General features: G+C 50.9%; 13 non-coding genes across 13 annotated transcripts; 6 read left to right on the top strand and 7 right to left on the bottom strand.

Moving 5' to 3' along the window:
- Positions 1 to 44: 44 nt before the first annotated feature.
- Positions 45 to 117, bottom strand: trnam-cau (transfer RNA methionine (anticodon CAU)). The gene has a single exon. It is a non-coding gene; the product is annotated as a tRNA-Met (tRNA).
- A 432-nt stretch (positions 118 to 549) lies between these two features.
- Positions 550 to 622, top strand: trnaa-agc (transfer RNA alanine (anticodon AGC)). Its single transcript has one exon. It is a non-coding gene; the product is annotated as a tRNA-Ala (tRNA).
- A 1,383-nt stretch (positions 623 to 2,005) lies between these two features.
- trnaa-cgc (transfer RNA alanine (anticodon CGC)) lies at positions 2,006 to 2,078 on the top strand. The gene has a single exon. It is a non-coding gene; the product is annotated as a tRNA-Ala (tRNA).
- A 207-nt stretch (positions 2,079 to 2,285) lies between these two features.
- trnam-cau (transfer RNA methionine (anticodon CAU)) lies at positions 2,286 to 2,358 on the bottom strand. The gene has a single exon. It is a non-coding gene; the product is annotated as a tRNA-Met (tRNA).
- Positions 2,359 to 4,493: 2,135 nt separating this feature from the next.
- Positions 4,494 to 4,566, bottom strand: trnam-cau (transfer RNA methionine (anticodon CAU)). Its single transcript has one exon. It is a non-coding gene; the product is annotated as a tRNA-Met (tRNA).
- A 2,147-nt stretch (positions 4,567 to 6,713) lies between these two features.
- trnam-cau (transfer RNA methionine (anticodon CAU)) lies at positions 6,714 to 6,786 on the bottom strand. Its single transcript has one exon. It is a non-coding gene; the product is annotated as a tRNA-Met (tRNA).
- A 432-nt stretch (positions 6,787 to 7,218) lies between these two features.
- Positions 7,219 to 7,291, top strand: trnaa-agc (transfer RNA alanine (anticodon AGC)). The gene has a single exon. It is a non-coding gene; the product is annotated as a tRNA-Ala (tRNA).
- Positions 7,292 to 8,687: 1,396 nt separating this feature from the next.
- On the top strand, positions 8,688 to 8,760 carry trnaa-cgc (transfer RNA alanine (anticodon CGC)). Its single transcript has one exon. It is a non-coding gene; the product is annotated as a tRNA-Ala (tRNA).
- A 207-nt stretch (positions 8,761 to 8,967) lies between these two features.
- On the bottom strand, positions 8,968 to 9,040 carry trnam-cau (transfer RNA methionine (anticodon CAU)). The gene has a single exon. It is a non-coding gene; the product is annotated as a tRNA-Met (tRNA).
- A 1,901-nt stretch (positions 9,041 to 10,941) lies between these two features.
- On the top strand, positions 10,942 to 11,014 carry trnaa-cgc (transfer RNA alanine (anticodon CGC)). Its single transcript has one exon. It is a non-coding gene; the product is annotated as a tRNA-Ala (tRNA).
- Positions 11,015 to 11,221: 207 nt separating this feature from the next.
- On the bottom strand, positions 11,222 to 11,294 carry trnam-cau (transfer RNA methionine (anticodon CAU)). The gene has a single exon. It is a non-coding gene; the product is annotated as a tRNA-Met (tRNA).
- A 1,884-nt stretch (positions 11,295 to 13,178) lies between these two features.
- On the top strand, positions 13,179 to 13,251 carry trnaa-cgc (transfer RNA alanine (anticodon CGC)). Its single transcript has one exon. It is a non-coding gene; the product is annotated as a tRNA-Ala (tRNA).
- A 207-nt stretch (positions 13,252 to 13,458) lies between these two features.
- On the bottom strand, positions 13,459 to 13,531 carry trnam-cau (transfer RNA methionine (anticodon CAU)). Its single transcript has one exon. It is a non-coding gene; the product is annotated as a tRNA-Met (tRNA).
- Positions 13,532 to 15,012: the final 1,481 nt, after the last annotated feature.

Below are 15,012 nucleotides of genomic sequence, written 5' to 3'. Positions count from 1 at the left end.
GGAATGAGAGGTGAATGGAAGAAAAGAAGGTGGAAAAAGAGCCCTGCCCTCTCTGAGGATTGAACTCAGGACCTTCAGATTATGAGACTGACGCGCTGCCTACTGCGCTAAGAAGGCACAGGCAGTTGGGCACTGTACACTGCATGACTAGGTTTGCCATCATCAGGCTGCGTCCAGTTACAATGAAAACTGCTCACGTAACATTGAGGCAGATTAGAGAACAATATCGCAGCTTGTGATATGGAGACAGACACGTTATCCATCACAACGTCGGCCCAAGCTGCAGGTCGACGCAGGCGGGCCACAGCACAGCCACAGCTTTGGCATCAAGACATGGATGAAGCGCTCAAGGGCTAAAGGGTGCACTGTCACAATCAGCAAAGATAGTGGCTTTCAATGGATTTCAAAGATGTTGATTAAATGGAAAAACTACCGTGTTGAAGCAGCAGGCCGGATCCGATGAAGAGGTCCTGTGCACTTTCTCGAGCATCTTGGAGACGGAGTGAGGAGATCCTGAGCAGCAAGAAAGCTGACCCCAACTGCAGCTTGGGGGAATTAGCTCAAATGGTAGAGCGCTCGCTTAGCATGCGAGAGGTAGTGGGATCGATGCCCACATTCTCCACTTTGATTTTTACCTTGGGGCCAAAGCTTCTTGGAGACAGGGGCTGAGGCAAGCCTGGACAGCAAGAAAGCTGAGGCCGGAATTGCCATGGGGAATTAGCTCAAATGGTAGAGCGCTCGCTTTGCATGTGAGAGGTAGTGGGATCGATGCCCACATTCTCCACTCAGATTTTATCTTTGGGCCAAAGTTTCAGGCCCACCCATCATGTCATTCACTTTACACATCTCCAGGCTTTCTCCAAGCGCTGCCGCACGCACGCACGCACGCACGCACGCACAGAGTGTCTGAATGATTTGCACAGCTGCCGCAAGAAGCTGCCGTCATATTTATCAGCAGTAAAGATGGGAATGTGAGGCGAATGGAGGGAAAGAAGGTGTCAAATCCACAAGATTGTATCCAGGATGCACAGGTGATGAGACTCACACGCTGCCGACTGCACCAAGAAGGCACACTTGGAACTGCGCTGCACACGGCGTGACTAGATTTGCCATCGAACAGCCTGCATCCAGCCACAAAGCAAAGTGTTCAGAAAACACTGAGGAAATTACACAACAATACATCAGCTTGTGATACAGAGTCAGAAATGTCATCCATTACAGCACGGGGGCCCATCGCGCAGGGTGAAGCTGGCGGGGAACTGCATGCCTACACCTTTGCCGTTAAGATGTGGATGAAGCACTCAAGGGCTCAAAGGTGCACGGTCAAAATTCAGCAAAGACTGCGTGCGGATGTCAACGATTCGCATCGATTGCTCAGTCGGTACAACAGAAGACTCGAGGGGTAAATATACCAAAGTCGTCCTTAGGTCACCGCTTGAATGATGTTAACAATTTCTGCGTGCCCATTGAGAAGGAAGTGTGTCGGAAGCAAACGTTTACGGCAAAGCAGCACTCCGAACCTGGTGACGAGTTTATAACTGAACATGTTGCTGCTCAGGCAGAGGAGCCATCTTTGCCTGTGGGAAAACAGCCTCCACACGGCTGCAAAGTTTCTGCAGTTGCGTGTGCGGGCCAGCGGGAGTGGCATTGAGCAGCAACGCATCCAACAGCTGAGCCCTCACCTGCAAGCAAAAGTATATTGCTAACACTGAGACAGGGGTCTCGCCTGCCTCCTCACACTCGTGCTGACTGCCGTTTTCCTCTCGGCTTGCTTTGAATGTGCAAATTCAGCCTCTTCACTGATTATGACGCGTCGACTGCGATTTTCCCTTCTGCTGATGGCACGAGCTGCGGCTGCTGGCTCACGTTGAGTGAATGGCAAAATGACTGTGTTGAAGCAGCAGGCCGATCCGATGAAGAATTTCTCTGCACTTTCATGAACATCTTGGAGCCAGGGGGTGTGGAGATGTTGGGCAGCAAGAAAGCGGACGCAGCAATCAGCTTGGGGGAATTAGCTCAAGTGGTAGAGCGCTCGCTTCGCATGTGAGAGGCAGTGGGATCGATGCCCACATTCTCCACTTTGATTTTTAACCTTTGGGCCAAAGTTTCATGCCCAGCGGTCCTGTCATGAAGTTTACACATGTTCAGGGTTCCTCCACACGCTGCCGTACGCACAGAATCTGAATGACTTACAGAGCTGTTGCATGCAAGCTGCCTTCATATTTGTCAGCAGCAAAGATGGGAATGAGAGGTGAATGGAAGAAAAGAAGGTGGAAAAAGAGCCCTGCCCTCTCTGAGGATTGAACTCAGGACCTTCAGATTATGAGACTGACGCGCTGCCTACTGCGCTAAGAAGGAACAGGCAGTTGGGCACTGTACACTGCATGACTAGGTTTGCCATCATCAGGCTGCGTCCAGTCACAATGAAAACTGCTCACGTAACATTGAGGCAGATTAGAGAACAATATCGCAGCTTGTGATATGGAGACAGACACGTTATCCATCACAACGTCGGCCCAAGCTGCAGGTCGACGCAGGCGGGCCACAGCACAGCCACAGCTTTGGCATCAAGACATGGATGAAGCGCTCAAGGGCTAAAGGGTGCACTGTCACAATCAGCAAAGATAGTGGCTTTCAATGGATTTCAAAGATGTTGATTAAATGGAAAAACTACCGTGTTGAAGCAGCAGGCCGGATCCGATGAAGAGGTCCTGTGCACTTTCTCGAGCATCTTGGAGACGGACTGAGGAGATCCTGAGCAGCAAGAAAGCTGACCCAAACTGCAGCTTGGGGGAATTAGCTCAAATGGTAGAGCGCTCGCTTAGCATGCGAGAGGTAGTGGGATAGATGCCCACATTCTCCACTTTGATTTTTACCTTGGGGCCAAAGCTTCTTGGAGACAGGGGCTGAGGCAAGCCTGGACAGCAAGAAAGCTGAGGTCAGAATTGCCATGGGGAATTAGCTCAAATGGTAGAGCGCGCGCTTTGCATGTGAGAGGTAGTGGGATCGATGCCCACATTCTCCACTCAGATTTTATCTTTGGGCCAAAGTTTCAGGCCCACCCATCATGTCATTCACTTTACACATCTCCAGGCTTTCTCCAAGCGCTGCCGCACGCACGCACGCACGCACAGAGTGTCTGAATGATTTGCACAGCTGCCGCAAGAAGCTGCCGTCATATTTATCAGCAGGAAAGATGGGAATGTGAGGCGAATGGAGGGAAAGATACAATCTTGGGAAAGAAGGTGTCAAATCCACAAGATTGTATCCAGGATGCACAGGTGATGAGACTCACACGCTGCCGACTGCACCAAGAAGGCACACTTGGAACTGCGCTGCACACGGCGTGACTAGATTTGCCATCGAACAGCCTGCATCCAGCCACAAAGCAAAGTGTTCAGAAAACACTGAGGAAATTACACAACAATACATCAGCTTGTGATACAGAGTCAGAAACGTCATCCATTACAGCACGGGAGCCCATCGCGCAGGGTGAAGCTGGCGGGGAACTGCATGCCTACACCTTTGCCGTTAAGATGTGGATGAAGCACTCAAGGGCTCAAAGGTGCACGGTCAAAATTCAGCAAAGACTGCGTGCGGATGTCAATGATTCGCATCGATTGCTCAGTCGGTACAACAGAAGACTCGAGGGGTAAATATACCAAAGTCGTCCTTAGGTCACCGCTTGAATGATGTTAACAATTTCTGCGTGCCCATTGAGAAGGAAGTGTGTCGGAAGCAAACGTTTACGGCAAAGCAGCACTCCGAACCTGGTGACGAGTTTATAACTGAACATGTTGCTGCTCAGGCAGAGGAGCCATCTTTGCCTGTGGGAAAACAGCCTCCACACGGCTGCAAAGTTTCTGCAGTTGCGTGTGCGGGCCAGCGGGAGTGGCATTGAGCAGCAACGCATCCAACAGCTGAGCCCTCACCTGCAAGCAAAAGTAGATTGCTAACACTGAGACAGGGGTCTCGCCTGCCTCCTCACACTCGTGCTGACTGCTGTTTTCCTCTCGGCTTGCTTTGAATGTGCAAATTCAGCCTCTTCACTGATTATGACGCGTCGACTGCGATTTTCCCTTCTGCTGATGGCACGAGCTGCGGCTGCTGGCTCACGTTGAGTGAATGGCAAAATGACTGTGTTGAAGCAGCAGGCCGATCCGATGAAGAATTTCTCTGCACTTTCATGAACATCTTGGAGCCAGGGGGTGTGGAGATGTGTGGAGAAGTGGTAGAGCACTCGCTTCGCATGTGAGAGGCAGTGGGATCGATGCCCACATTCTCCACTTTGATTTTTAACCTTTGGGCCAAAGTTTCATGCCCAGCGGTCCTGTCATGAAGTTCACACATGTTCAGGGTTCCTCCACACGCTGCCGTACGCACAGAATCTGAATGACTTACAGAGCTGTTGCATGCAAGCTGCCTTCATATTTGTCAGCAGCAAAGATGGGAATGAGAGGTGAATGGAAGAAAAGAAGGTGGAAAAAGAGCCCTGCCCTCTCTGAGGATTGAACTCAGGACCTTCAGATTATGAGACTGACGCGCTGCCTACTGCGCTAAGAAGGAACAGGCAGTTGGGCACTGTACACTGCATGACTAGGTTTGCCATCATCAGGCTGCGTCCAGTCACAATGAAAACTGCTCACGTAACATTGAGGCAGATTAGAGAACAATATCGCAGCTTGTGATATGGAGACAGACACGTTATCCATCACAACGTCGGCCCAAGCTGCAGGTTGACGCAGGCGGGCCACAGCACAGCCACAGCTTTGGCATCAAGACATGGATGAAGCGCTCAAGGGCTAAAGGGTGCACTGTCACAATCAGCAAAGATAGTGGCTTTCAATGGATTTCAAAGATGTTGATTAAATGGAAAAACTACCGTGTTGAAGCAGCAGGCCGGATCCGATGAAGAGGTCCTGTGCACTTTCTCGAGCATCTTGGAGACGGACTGAGGAGATCCTGAGCAGCAAGAAAGCTGACCCCAACGGCAGCTTGGGGGAATTAGCTCAAATGGTAGAGCGCTCGCTTAGCATGCGAGAGGTAGTGGGATAGATGCCCACATTCTCCACTTTGATTTTTACCTTGGGGCCAAAGCTTCTTGGAGACAGGGGCTGAGGCAAGCCTGGACAGCAAGAAAGCTGAGGCCAGAATTGCCATGGGGAATTAGCTCAAATGGTAGAGCGCGCGCTTTGCATGTGAGAGGTAGTGGGATCGATGCCCACATTCTCCACTCAGATTTTATCTTTGGGCCAAAGTTTCAGGCCCACCCATCATGTCATTCACTTTACACATCTCCAGGCTTTCTCCAAGCGCTGCCGCACGCACGCACGCACGCACGCACGCACGCACAGAGTGTCTGAATGATTTGCACAGCTGCCGCAAGAAGCTGCCGTCATATTTATCAGCAGTAAAGATGGGAATGTGAGGCGAATGGAGGGAAAGATACAATCTTGGGAAAGAAGGTGTCAAATACACAAGATTGTATCCAGGATGCACAGGTGATGAGACTCACACGCTGCCGACTGCACCAAGAAGGCACACTTGGAACTGCGCTGCACACGGCGTGACTAGATTTGCCATCGAACAGCCTGCATCCAGCCACAAAGCAAAGTGTTCAGAAAACACTGAGGAAATTACACAACAATACATCAGCTTGTGATACAGAGTCAGAAACGTCATCCATTACAGCACGGGGGCCCATCGCGCAGGGTGAAGCTGGCGGGGAACTGCATGCCTACACCTTTGCCGTTAAGATGTGGATGAAGCACTCAAGGGCTCAAAGGTGCACGGTCAAAATTCAGCAAAGACTGCGTGCGGATGTCAACGATTCGCATCGATTGCTCAGTCGGTACAACAGAAGACTCGAGGGGTAAATATACCAAAGTCGTCCTTAGGTCACCGCTTGAATGATGTTAACAATTTCTGCGTGCCCATTGAGAAGGAAGTGTGTCGGAAGCAAACGTTTACGGCAAAGCAGCACTCCGAACCTGGTGACGAGTTTATAACTGAACATGTTGCTGCTCAGGCAGAGGAGCCATCTTTGCCTGTGGGAAAACAGCCTCCACACGGCTGCAAAGTTTCTGCAGTTGCGTGTGCGGGCCAGCGGGAGTGGCATTGAGCAGCAACGCATCCAACAGCTGAGCCCTCACCTGCAAGCAAAAGTAGATTGCTAACACTGAGACAGGGGTCTCGCCTGCCTCCTCACACTCGTGCTGACTGCTGTTTTCCTCTCGGCTTGCTTTGAATGTGCAAATTCAGCCTCTTCACTGATTATGACGCGTCGACTGCGATTTTCCCTTCTGCTGATGGCACGAGCTGCGGCTGCTGGCTCACGTTGAGTGAATGGCAAAATGACTGTGTTGAAGCAGCAGGCCGATCCGATGAAGAATTTCTCTGCACTTTCATGAACATCTTGGAGCCAGGGGGTGTGGAGATGTGTGGAGAAGTGGTAGAGCGCTCGCTTCGCATGTGAGAGGCAGTGGGATCGATGCCCACATTCTCCACTTTGATTTTTAACCTTTGGGCCAAAGTTTCATGCCCAGCGGTCCTGTCATGAAGTTCACACATGTTCAGGGTTCCTCCACACGCTGCCGTACGCACAGAATCTGAATGACTTACAGAGCTGTTGCATGCAAGCTGCCTTCATATTTGTCAGCAGCAAAGATGGGAATGAGAGGTGAATGGAAGAAAAGAAGGTGGAAAAAGAGCCCTGCCCTCTCTGAGGATTGAACTCAGGACCTTCAGATTATGAGACTGACGCGCTGCCTACTGCGCTAAGAAGGCACAGGCAGTTGGGCACTGTACACTGCATGACTAGGTTTGCCATCATCAGGCTGCGTCCAGTTACAATGAAAACTGCTCACGTAACATTGAGGCAGATTAGAGAACAATATCGCAGCTTGTGATATGGAGACAGACACGTTATCCATCACAACGTCGGCCCAAGCTGCAGGTCGACGCAGGCGGGCCACAGCACAGCCACAGCTTTGGCATCAAGACATGGATGAAGCGCTCAAGGGCTAAAGGGTGCACTGTCACAATCAGCAAAGATAGTGGCTTTCAATGGATTTCAAAGATGTTGATTAAATGGAAAAACTACCGTGTTGAAGCAGCAGGCCGGATCCGATGAAGAGGTCCTGTGCACTTTCTCGAGCATCTTGGAGACGGACTGAGGAGATCCTGAGCAGCAAGAAAGCTGACCCCAACTGCAGCTTGGGGGAATTAGCTCAAATGGTAGAGCGCTCGCTTAGCATGCGAGAGATAGTGGGATCGATGCCCACATTCTCCACTTTGATTTTTACCTTGGGGCCAAAGCTTCTTGGAGACAGGGGCTGAGGCAAGCCTGGACAGCAGGAAAGCTGAGGCCAGAATTGCCATGGGGAATTAGCTCAAATGGTAGAGCGCTCGCTTTGCATGTGAGAGGTAGTGGGATCGATGCCCACATTCTCCACTCAGATTTTATCTTTGGGCCAAAGTTTCAGGCCCACCCATCATGTCATTCACTTTACACATCTCCAGGCTTTCTCCAAGCGCTGCCGCACGCACGCACGCACGCACGCACAGAGTGTCTGAATGATTTGCACAGCTGCCGCAAGAAGCTGCCGTCATATTTATCAGCAGTAAAGATGGGAATGTGAGGCGAATGGAGGGAAAGATACAATCTTGGGAAAGAAGGTGTCAAATCCACAAGATTGTATCCAGGATGCACAGGTGATGAGACTCACACGCTGCCGACTGCACCAAGAAGGCACACTTGGAACTGCGCTGCACACGGCGTGACTAGATTTGCCATCGAACAGCCTGCATCCAGCCACAAAGCAAAGTGTTCAGAAAACACTGTGGAAATTACACAACAATACATCAGCTTGTGATACAGAGTCAGAAACGTCATCCATTACAGCACGGGGGCCCATCGCGCAGGGTGAAGCTGGCGGGGAACTGCATGCCTACACCTTTGCCGTTAAGATGTGGATGAAGCACTCAAGGGCTCAAAGGTGCACGGTCAAAATTCAGCAAAGACTGCGTGCGGATGTCAACGATTCGCATCGATTGCTCAGTCGGTACAACAGAAGACTCGAGGGGTAAATATACCAAAGTCGTCCTGAGGTCACCGCTTGAATGATGTTAACAATTTCTGCGTGCCCATTGAGAAGGAAGTGTGTCGGAAGCAAACGTTTACGGCAAAGCAGCACTCCGAACCTGGTGACGAGTTTATAACTGAACATGTTGCTGCTCAGGCAGAGGAGCCATCTTTGCCTGTGGGAAAACAGCCTCCACACGGCTGCAAAGTTTCTGCAGTTGCGTGTGCGGGCCAGCGGGAGTGGCATTGAGCAGCAACGCATCCAACAGCTGAGCCCTCACCTGCAAGCAAACGTAGATTGCTAACACTGAGACAGGGGTCTCGCCTGCCTCCTCACACACGTGCTGACTGCTGTTTTCCTCTCGGCTTGCTTTGAATGTGCAAATTCAGCCTCTTCACTGATTATGACGCGTCGACTGCGATTTTCCCTTCTGCTGATGGCACGAGCTGCGGCTGCTGGCTCACGTTGAGTGAATGGCAAAATGACTGTGTTGAAGCAGCAGGCCGATCCGATGAAGAATTTCTCTGCACTTTCATGAACATCTTGGAGCCAGGGGGTGTGGAGATGTTGGGCAGCAAGAAAGCGGACGCAGCAATCAGCTTGGGGGAATTAGCTCAAGTGGTAGAGCGCTCGCTTCGCATGTGAGAGGCAGTGGGATCGATGCCCACATTCTCCACTTTGATTTTTAACCTTTGGGCCAAAGTTTCATGCCCAGCGGTCCTGTCATGAAGTTCACACATGTTCAGGGTTCCTCCACACGCTGCCGTACGCACAGAATCTGAATGACTTACAGAGCTGTTGCATGCAAGCTGCCTTCATATTTGTCAGCAGCAAAGATGGGAATGAGCGGTGAATGGAAGAAAAGAAGGTGGAAAAAGAGCCCTGCCCTCTCTGAGGATTGAACTCAGGACCTTCAGATTATGAGACTGACGCGCTGCCTACTGCGCTAAGAAGGCACAGGCAGTTGGGCACTGTACACTGCATGACTAGGTTTGCCATCATCAGGCTGCGTCCAGTTACAATGAAAACTGCTCACGTAACATTGAGGCAGATTAGAGAACAATATCGCAGCTTGTGATATGGAGACAGACACGTTATCCATCACAACGTCGGCCCAAGCTGCAGGTCGACGCAGGCGGGCCACAGCACAGCCACAGCTTTGGCATCAAGACATGGATGAAGCGCTCAAGGGCTAAAGGGTGCACTGTCACAATCAGCAAAGATAGTGGCTTTCAATGGATTTCAAAGATGTTGATTAAATGGAAAAACTACCGTGTTGAAGCAGCAGGCCGGATCCGATGAAGAGGTCCTGTGCACTTTCTCGAGCATCTTGGAGACGGAGTGAGGAGATCCTGAGCAGCAAGAAAGCTGACCCCAACTGCAGCTTGGGGGAATTAGCTCAAATGGTAGAGCGCTCGCTTAGCATGTGAGAGGTAGTGGGATAGATGCCCACATTCTCCACTTTGATTTTTACCTTGGGGCCAAAGCTTCTTGGAGACAGGGGCTGAGGCAAGCCTGGACAGCAAGAAAGCTGAGGCCAGAATTGCCATGGGGAATTAGCTCAAATGGTAGAGCGCTCGCTTTGCATGTGAGAGGTAGTGGGATCGATGCCCACATTCTCCACTCAGATTTTATCTTTGGGCCAAAGTTTCAGGCCCACCCATCATGTCATTCACTTTACACATCTCCAGGCTTTCTCCAAGCGCTGCCGCACGCACGCACGCACGCACGCACAGAGTGTCTGAATGATTTGCACAGCTGCCGCAAGAAGCTGCCGTCATATTTATCAGCAGTAAAGATGGGAATGTGAGGCGAATGGAGGGAAAGATACAATCTTGGGAAAGAAGGTGTCAAATCCACAAGATTGTATCCAGGATGCACAGGTGATGAGACTCACACGCTGCCGACTGCACCAAGAAGGCACACTTGGAACTGCGCTGCACACGGCGTGACTAGATTTGCCATCGAACAGCCTGCATCCAGCCACAAAGCAAAGTGTTCAGAAAACACTGAGGAAATTACACAACAATACATCAGCTTGTGATACAGAGTCAGAAACGTCATCCATTACAGCACGGGGGCCCATCGCGCAGGGTGAAGCTGGCGGGGAACTGCATGCCTACACCTTTGCCGTTAAGATGTGGATGAAGCACTCAAGGGCTCAAAGGTGCACGTTCAAAATTCAGCAAAGACTGCGTGCGGATGTCAACGATTCGCATCGATTGCTCAGTCGGTACAACAGAAGACTCGAGGGGTAAATATACCAAAGTCGTCCTTAGGTCACCGCTTGAATGATGTTAACAATTTCTGCGTGCCCATTGAGAAGGAAGTGTGTCGGAAGCAAACGTTTACGGCAAAGCAGCACTCCGAACCTGGTGACGAGTTTATAACTGAACATGTTGCTGCTCAGGCAGAGGAGCCATCTTTGCCTGTGGGAAAACAGCCTCCACACGGCTGCAAAGTTTCTGCAGTTGCGTGTGCGGGCCAGCGGGAGTGGCATTGAGCAGCAACGCATCCAACAGCTGAGCCCTCACCTGCAAGCAAAAGTAGATTGCTAACACTGAGACAGGGGTCTCGCCTGCCTCCTCACACTCGTGCTGACTGCTGTTTTCCTCTCGGCTTGCTTTGAATGTGCAAATTCAGCCTCTTCACTGATTATGACGCGTCGACTGCGATTTTCCCTTCTGCTGATGGCACGAGCTGCGGCTGCTGGCTCACGTTGAGTGAATGGCAAAATGACTGTGTTGAAGCAGCAGGCCGATCCGATGAAGAATTTCTCTGCACTTTCATGAACATCTTGGAGCCAGGGGGTGTGGAGATGTTGGGCAGCAAGAAAGCGGACGCAGCAATCAGCTTGGGGGAATTAGCTCAAGTGGTAGAGCGCTCGCTTCGCATGTGAGAGGCAGTGGGATCGATGCCCACATTCTCCACTTTGATTTTTAACCTTTGGGCCAAAGTTTCATGCCCAGCGGTCCTGTCATGAAGTTCACACATGTTCAGGGTTCCTCCACACGCTGCCGTACGCACAGAATCTGAATGACTTACAGAGCTGTTGCATGCAAGCTGCCTTCATATTTGTCAGCAGCAAAGATGGGAATGAGAGGTGAATGGAAGAAAAGAAGGTGGAAAAAGAGCCCTGCCCTCTCTGAGGATTGAACTCAGGACCTTCAGATTATGAGACTGACGCGCTGCCTACTGCGCTAAGAAGGCACAGGCAGTTGGGCACTGTACACTGCATGACTAGGTTTGCCATCATCAGGCTGCGTCCAGTTACAATGAAAACTGCTCACGTAACATTGAGGCAGATTAGAGAACAATATCGCAGCTTGTGATATGGAGACAGACACGTTATCCATCACAACGTCGGCCCAAGCTGCAGGTCGACGCAGGCGGGCCACAGCACACCCACAGCTTTGGCATCAAGACATGGATGAAGCGCTCAAGGGCTAAAGGGTGCACTGTCACAATCAGCAAAGATAGTGGCTTTCAATGGATTTCAAAGATGTTGATTAAATGGAAAAACTACCGTGTTGAAGCAGCAGGCCGGATCCGATGAAGAGGTCCTGTGCACTTTCTCGAGCATCTTGGAGACGGAGTGAGGAGATCCTGAGCAGCAAGAAAGCTGACCCCAACTGCAGCTTGGGGGAATTAGCTCAAATGGTAGAGCGCTTGCTTAGCATGCGAGAGGCAGTGGGATCGATGCACACATTCTCCACTTTGATTTTTACCTTGGGGCCAAAGCTTCTTGGAGACAGGGGCTGAGGCAAGCCTGGACAGCAAGAAAGCTGAGGCCAGAATTGCCATGGGGAATTAGCTCAAATGGTAGAGCGCTAGCTTTGCATGTGAGAGGTAGTGGGATCGATGCCCACATTCTCCACTCAGATTTTATCTTTGGGCCAAAGTTTCAGGCCCACCCATCATGTCATTCACTTTACACATCTCCAGGCTTTCTCCAAGCGCTGCCGCACGCACGCACGCACGCACGCACAGAGTGCCTGAATGATTTGCACAGCTGCCGCAAGAAGCTGCCGTCATATTTATCAGCAGTAAAGATGGGAATGTGATGCGAATGGAGGGAAAGAAGGTGTCAAATACACAAGATTGTATCCAGGATGCACAGGTGATGAGACTCACACGCTGCCGACTGCACCAAGAAGGCACACTTGGAACTGCGCTGCACACGGCGTGACTAGATTTGCCATCGAACAGCCTGCATCCAGCCACAAAGCAAAGTGTTCAGAAAACACTGAGGAAATTACACAACAATACATCAGCTTGTGATACAGAGTCAGAAACGTCATCCATTACAGCACGGGGGCCCATCGCGCAGGGTGAAGCTGGCGGGGAACTGCATGCCTACACCTTTGCCGTTAAGATGTGGATGAAGCACTCAAGGGCTCAAAGGTGCACGGTCAAAATTCAGCAAAGACTGCGTGCGGATGTCAACGATTCGCATCGATTGCTCAGTCGGTACAACAGAAGACTCGAGGGGTAAATATACCAAAGTCGTCCTGAGGTCACCGCTTGAATGATGTTAACAATTTCTGCGTGCCCATTGAGAAGGAAGTGTGTCGGAAGCAAACGTTTACGGCAAAGCAGCACTCCGAACCTGGTGACGAGTTTATAACTGAACATGTTGCTGCTCAGGCAGAGGAGCCATCTTTGCCTGTGGGAAAACAGCCTCCACACGGCTGCAAAGTTTCTGCAGTTGCGTGTGCGGGCCAGCGGGAGTGGCATTGAGCAGCAACGCATCCAACAGCTGAGCCCTCACCTGCAAGCAAAAGTAGATTGCTAACACTGAGACAGGGGTCTCGCCTGCCTCCTCACACTCGTGCTGACTGCCGTTTTCCTCTCGGCTTGCTTTGAATGTGCAAATTCAGCCTCTTCACTGATTATGACGCGTCGACTGCGATTTTCCCTTCTGCTGATGGCACGAGCTGCGGCTGCTGGCTCACGTTGAGTGAATGGCAAAATGACTGTGTTGAAGCAGCAGGCCGATCCGATGAAGAATTTCTCTGCACTTTCATGAATATCTTGGAGCCAGGGGGTGTGGAGATGTTGGGCAGCAAGAAAGCGGAAGCAGCAATCAGCTTGGGGGAATTAGCTCAAGTGGTAGAGCGCTCGCTTCGCATGTGAGAGGCAGTGGGATCGATGCCCACATTCTCCACTTTGATTTTTAACCTTTGGGCCAAAGTTTCATGCCCAGCGGTCCTGTCATGAAGTTCACACATGTTCAGGGTTCCTCCACACGCTGCCGTACGCACAGAATCTGAATGACTGACAGAGCTGTTGCATGCAAGCTGCCTTCATATTTGTCAGCAGCAAAGATGGGAATGAGCGGTGAATGGAAGAAAAGAAGGTGGAAAAAGAGCCCTGCCCTCTCTGAGGATTGAACTCAGGACCTTCAGATTATGAGACTGACGCGCTGCCTACTGCGCTAAGAAGGCACAGGCAGTTGGGCATTGTACACTGCATGACTAGGTTTGCCATCATCAGGCTGCGTCCAGTTACAATGAAAACTGCTCACGTAACATTGAGGCAGATTAGAGAACAATATCGCAGCTTGTGATATGGAGACAGACACGTTATCCATCACAACGTCGGCCCAAGCTGCAGGTCGACGCAGGCGGGCCACAGCACACCCACAGCTTTGGCATCAAGACATGGATGAAGCGCTCAAGGGCTAAAGGGTGCACTGTCACAATCAGCAAAGATAGTGGCTTTCAATGGATTTCAAAGATGTTGATTAAATGGAAAAACTACCGTGTTGAAGCAGCAGGCCGGATCCGATGAAGAGGTCCTGTGCACTTTCTCGAGCATCTTGGAGACGGACTAAGGAGATCCTGAGCAGCAAGAAAGCTGACCCCAACTGCAGCTTGGGGGAATTAGTTCAAATGGTAGAGCGCTCGCTTAGCATGCGAGAGGTAGTGGGATAGATGCCCACATTCTCCACTTTGATTTTTACCTTGGGGCCAAAGCTTCTTGGAGACAGGGGCTGAGGCAAGCCTGGACAGCAAGAAAGCTGAGGCCAGAATTGCCATGGGGAATTAGCTCAAATGGTAGAGCGCTCGCTTTGCATGTGAGAGGTAGTGGGATCGATGCCCACATTCTCCACTCAGATTTTATCTTTGGGCCAAAGTTTCAGGCCCACCCATCATGTCATTCACTTTACACATCTCCAGGCTTTCTCCAAGCGCTGCCGCACGCACGCACCCACCCACGCACGCACAGAGTGCCTGAATGATTTGCACAGCTGCCGCAAGAAGCTGCCGTCATATTTATCAGCAGTAAAGATGGGAATGTGAGGCGAATGGAGGGAAAGAAGGTGTCAAATACACAAGATTGTATCCAGGATGCACAGGTGATGAGACTCACACGCTGCCGACTGCACCAAGAAGGCACACTTGGAACTGCGCTGCACACGGCGTGACTAGATTTGCCATCGAACAGCCTGCATCCAGCCACAAAGCAAAGTGTTCAGAAAACACTGAGGAAATTACACAACAATACATCAGCTTGTGATACAGAGTCAGAAACGTCATCCATTACAGCACGGGGGCCCATCGCGCAGGGTGAAGCTGGCGGGTAACTGCATGCCTACACCTTTGCCGTTAAGATGTGGATGAAGCACTCAAGGGCTCAAAGGTGCACGGTCAAAATTCAGCAAAGACTGCGTGCGGATGTCAACGATTCGCATCGATTGCTCAGTCGGTACAACAGAAGACTCGAGGGGTAAATATACCAAAGTCGTCCTTAGGTCACCGCTTGAATGATGTTAACAATTTCTGCGTGCCCATTGAGAAGGAAGTGTGTCGGAAGCAAACGTTTACGGCAAAGCAGCACTCCGAACCTGGTGACGAGTTTATAACTGAACATGTTGCTGCTCAGGCAGAGGAGCCATCTTTGCCTGTGGGAAAACAGCCTCCAC

The sequence above is a fragment of the Mustelus asterias genome, chromosome 7 (genome assembly GCF_964213995.1).
Source record: "Mustelus asterias chromosome 7, sMusAst1.hap1.1, whole genome shotgun sequence".
In the NCBI taxonomy this organism is placed as follows: Eukaryota; Metazoa; Chordata; class Chondrichthyes; order Carcharhiniformes; family Triakidae; genus Mustelus; species Mustelus asterias.
Note: the sequence above shows the minus strand (reverse complement) of the source record. Positions and strands in the feature narration are given on the sequence as shown.